This window comes from Garra rufa, chromosome 6, assembly GCF_049309525.1.
Source record: "Garra rufa chromosome 6, GarRuf1.0, whole genome shotgun sequence".
In the NCBI taxonomy this organism is placed as follows: domain Eukaryota; kingdom Metazoa; phylum Chordata; class Actinopteri; order Cypriniformes; family Cyprinidae; genus Garra; species Garra rufa.
The window spans coordinates 25,078,229-25,083,725 of record NC_133366.1 but is presented as its reverse complement, the minus strand read 5'-3'; the positions used below and the strand labels follow the sequence as shown (position 1 = coordinate 25,083,725).

Below are 5,497 nucleotides of genomic sequence, written 5' to 3'. Positions count from 1 at the left end.
CTGTCCACAATCGCAGGGGTTTCGTGCACTTCATATTTATATTCATATACAGTATTTTGAAATACCTGGCCACGATCGCAGGGGTTTCGTGCCCTTCATATTTATATTCATATACAGTATTTTGAAATACCTGGCCACGATCGCAGGAGTTTCGTGCCCTTCATATTTATATTCATATACAGTATTTTGAAATACCTGGCCACGATCGCAGGGGTTTCGTGCCCTTCATATTTATATTCATATACAGTATTTTGAAATACCTGGCCACGATCGCAGGGGTTTCGTGCCCTTCATATTTATATTCATATACAGTATTTTGAAATACCTGTCCACAATCGCAGGGGTTTCGTGCACTTAATATTTATATTCATATAACGTTACAGTTTGAAATACCTGTCCACGATCGCAGGGGTTTCGTGCACTTCATATATATATTCATATAACGTTACAGTATTTTGAAATACCTGGCCACGATCGCAGGGGTTTCGTGCCCTTCATATTTATATTCATATACAGTATTTTGAAATACCTGTCCACAATCGCAGGGGTTTCGTGCACTTAATATTTATATTCATATAACGTTACAGTATTTTGAAATACCTGGCCACGATCGCAGGGGTTTCGTGCCCTTCATATTTATATTCATATACAGTATTTTGAAATACCTGTCCACAATCGCAGGGGTTTCGTGCACTTAATATTTATATTCATATAACGTTACAGTATTTTGAAATACCTGTCCACAATCGCAGGGGTTTCGTGCCCTTCATATTTATATTCATATACAGTATTTTGAAATACCTGTCCACAATCGCAGGGGTTTCGTGCACTTAATATTTATATTCATATAACGTTACAGTATTTTGAAATACCTGGCCACGATCGCAGGGGTTTCGTGCCCTTCATATTTATATTCATATAACGTTACAGTATTTTGAAATACCTGTCCACGATCGCAGGGGTTTCGTGCCCTTCATATTTATATTCATATAACGTTACAGTATTTTGAAATACCTGTCCACGATCGCAGGGGTTTCGTGCACTTCATATTTATATTCATATACAGTATTTTGAAATACCTGGCCACGATCGCAGGGGTTTCGTGCCCTTCATATTTATATTCATATACAGTATTTTGAAATACCTGGCCACGATCGCAGGGGTTTCGTGCCCTTCATATTTATATTCATATACAGTATTTTGAAATACCTGGCCACGATCGCAGGGGTTTCGTGCCCTTCATATTTATATTCATATACAGTATTTTGAAATACCTGGCCACGATCGCAGGGGTTTCGTGCCCTTCATATTTATATTCATATACAGTATTTTGAAATACCTGGCCACGATCGCAGGGGTTTCGTGCCCTTCATATTTATATTCATATACAGTATTTTGAAATACCTGGCCACGATCGCAGGGGTTTCGTGCCCTTCATATTTATATTCATATACAGTATTTTGAAATACCTGTCCACAATCGCAGGGGTTTCGTGCCCTTCATATTTATATTCATATACAGTATTTTGAAATACCTGTCCACAATCGCAGGGGTTTCGTGCACTTAATATTTATATTCATATAACGTTACAGTTTGAAATACCTGTCCACGATCGCAGGGGTTTCGTGCACTTCATATATATATTCATATAACGTTACAGTATTTTGAAATACCTGGCCACGATCGCAGGGGTTTCGTGCCCTTCATATTTATATTCATATACAGTATTTTGAAATACCTGTCCACAATCGCAGGGGTTTCGTGCACTTAATATTTATATTCATATAACGTTACAGTATTTTGAAATACCTGGCCACGATCGCAGGGGTTTCGTGCCCTTCATATTTATATTCATATACAGTATTTTGAAATACCTGTCCACAATCGCAGGGGTTTCGTGCACTTAATATTTATATTCATATAACGTTACAGTATTTTGAAATACCTGTCCACAATCGCAGGGGTTTCGTGCCCTTCATATTTATATTCATATACAGTATTTTGAAATACCTGTCCACAATCGCAGGGGTTTCGTGCACTTAATATTTATATTCATATAACGTTACAGTATTTTGAAATACCTGGCCACGATCGCAGGGGTTTCGTGCCCTTCATATTTATATTCATATAACGTTACAGTATTTTGAAATACCTGTCCACGATCGCAGGGGTTTCGTGCCCTTCATATTTATATTCATATAACGTTACAGTATTTTGAAATACCTGTCCACGATCGCAGGGGTTTCGTGCCCTTCATATTTATATTCATATACAGTGTCTTGAAATACCTGTCCATGATACCGTTGTAAAACATGATTTATTTTCGTAAATAGACGCTACACGTTTTACATAAAACGGCTGTTTATTTGTTTTCGAAAATCGTTTAAATGTAAGATTTTAAAACATAAAAATAACCTGTATGACTGTGTTGTCCTTCAATATCCATCAGTGCTGATCCTAGGTTTTGAAATGCCCGCGCAAAAAAACTGACTTACTGCGCATGATCGGTGACCTCTCTTAATAATTTTTTTTTAGAAAGGGGCGTTTTCCCAACGCCCACAGGGACGCCCATTTTATGTCGTGGTAATGAAACCCCTGGAATTTAGTGGCTGCGTCCGAAATCGCCTACTTCTCTACTATTTAGTAGGGAAAAGCAGTAGGCGAGCAAATAAGTATGTCCGAATCCTAAGTATTTATAAAAGAGTAGGCGAGAATTAGTAGGCAAATGCACTAATTCTCGCGAGATTCGGGTGTACGTCTACTTAAAGTGCGTCCGAATATGCCTACTTAACTACTATATAGTAGGAAAAAAAGAGTACGTGAAGAAAGAAGTACGTCCGAAACCTCAGTATTCACAAAAGAGTAGGCGAGAAATCCCCGGATGTCCTACTGCTTCAGCCCAGATCCTGAAGTCTTCATCGATGGATACTTTTCAATCCCAGGAGTCCACAGGAGGCCAAAACGTCATCATCGAACGTGATTGAGAACCACGGCGAGGGTGTTTACAAATGTGAGTATTACAACCAAAACACGGTTCCCTGTCTTAAAAATCATATTTGTTGAGCTACTTTATCGTAAACTGTTGATTTGCATAAGGTGCCAAGATGTTATACAGTATGCTATATTTGTGATTTCGCTGTTAAAACATGTTTTATGACGTATAGCGAACATTAAGCTTCAGGTAGCACACGCACGTCTTTAAAAGCGGATTTACATAAAACATATACATTTTAAAGACGTTTAATAAATGTCTATTTAACAAATGACAGGAAAATGTTCTAGACTAGAGCAACACACAACACAAAACATCTGAGTGAGTGATGGACGTTATGTGAGAATTCACTGTCACTGCTTTACATTAATGTAAGTAATGTAAATAAACACATATACATATAGTAGGCCTAACTGAACTTCAAACTCATTTCAAACAGAGCTATAACAGAACTTTTCTGATTCTTGATTTATGTGACTTTGTTGCAGATGTTTTGTGGTGGAGCAGGACCTGAAAGGAAAGGTGACTGCAGCATTTTTGGGGAAAAGTAAAATCCGAAACTTAATATAAAGATTGATCATTTTGTAACTTCCAATACAGAGATCTAATGACTGTTAAAATGACAGTTTTTGTATTATATTTGTGCATCTTTGTATGATCTGAAATGTCTGCAGACTGGTGTGTGCAGTAAGAAAGGAGAAATCCACAGCAGCATCCTGGAAATGAGACCCTCCATCACTCCACCTGCCCTTTGTTTCATCTGGACCAGATGTTGCTGCGGTCTCTTCATCAAAAAGACTAGAAGACCAATATGTTTAATAAAGCTTTGTTCCATGTGTATTTATTTATGTTCATGGTTACTTTTATTATTTTACTAATTTATTCATGTTTCCTGATGTTGTCAGTAAATAAAATATAACATTTTCATAAGCGTATGCATTTATTCATTACTTCATTGAAAAAAACAACAACATTATGCTTGTTTAACTAAAAATATCATTAATTATTAGTCAGCATTTATCATTATTATTGTTGGTACGTGTTGGAGTGGGCTAGCAATGCATTCTAAAGTTATTTTAATTTCTAAATAGTAATACTTAAATTTTCCGAGTGTAAAATCAACAGTCTTCTCCAAAGGTAAGATCTTTGAGCAACTGATCGACGTCTCTTTTGTGCAGATGTTGTAAACATGGAGGAGAGTGTACTAGGGTTGTCGTGTTACTGATGCCATGAGGTGTCGCTGTCGCTCAAATTTTTGTATTATTATTACTGCAGAATTTATAATTCCATACAAACTCAGGGAAAGACTTAAGTATCTTTAACAAAGAACAATCATGACAGAAAACATAACTATAAAAGGTTTGCGTACATAGTACAAGATTAGATACAGAAAAAAATATTAAATATATTTGAATATTCATAAAATCGCAATGAATTAAAAATTGCATTTGTTTTTGTTATTTATTTATTATTATTTTAAGTTTCAGGGATGAAAGGACAGAGAAATTCAGCAAGAAAAAGGAAAACAAATCAGATCTAAGCTAGTTTTGCACAATTTTGTCCATTAACATATTCAAGACAACAAATTTGGGGGTTTTAGTCATTTTAGTATTGTTAAAAATATAAAAACTTCAATCAATCCAAAATAAGCAAATTTCATCAACATCAAAATGTTTACAGATAGATGAATCAAATCCGTCGTTCATATCATTTCATGTTGCGCTTGTTATAACGTCATAGGTCACATGATAACGTCAACATGGCAGAACGCATCCATACTCAACGAGATTTGGCTGTTGAGTAGGTACTCTTTTAGCGCTCGTTAAGTAAGTACTTATTGAAATTAAGTACCTACTCATTGAGTAGGCGATTTCGGACGCAGCCAGTGAGTCCCATTCAAACGGTAAAGACTAGAAGGGATACATGATTCGCTACTGGGCATGCGCACATCAATCTAACGTTATTTTTATCACACTGTACAACAATAATACTGTTTTTTTATTATAGTAAGGGCTAAGTTTAGGGTTGGGGTAGGTGTAGACGTTAAAAAAAACACAATCTAATAGGTAGAAAAATTAATTTCATTGTTAGTTTCCGGTCGTAGACGTATCCCTTCTAGCCACAACCCATTCAAACACATCTCACCAGAAACACGGCATGTCGTAATCTGTGACGAATGCAGGCGAGAGCCAATGAGCGTTCGGTTTTCCTGCCGTAAAACCTGTTGTTTCTTAATGTGGCAATATTTGAATTTATAAAAAGCACTTCAGCGCGGGTTTATTGCTGTTGTTGCTGGACTCGCTAGTCGGGATGGAGATGAAAATCGTCGGATGAAGGCTTGAATTTTGGTCTCTTCCTCGCAATCGTATGGATTCTGAAGATCCGGATTACAGCGCACAAATAAAATTGTTTCATTTTGTAATCATTATGCATGTTCGGTGTATTTCATGGTTCTATTGTTAGTCACAGCATGTCGGAGAAAACGTCTCTAGGTTACGTATGTAA

At 36.6% G+C, this 5,497-nt stretch overlaps 1 long non-coding RNA gene across 2 annotated transcripts; it reads left to right on the top strand.

Annotated features, from left to right (window-relative positions):
* Window positions 1-2,745: 2,745 nt before the first annotated feature.
* Window positions 2,746-3,922, top strand: LOC141335973 (uncharacterized). Of its 2 annotated transcripts, none has more exons than XR_012355660.1 (3): window positions 2,746-3,010; window positions 3,481-3,514; window positions 3,667-3,922. It is a non-coding gene; the product is annotated as an uncharacterized lncRNA (long non-coding RNA). The 2 variants fall into 2 exon arrangements; XR_012355661.1 differs by having other exon boundaries at window positions 2,746-3,363.
* Window positions 3,923-5,497: the final 1,575 nt, after the last annotated feature.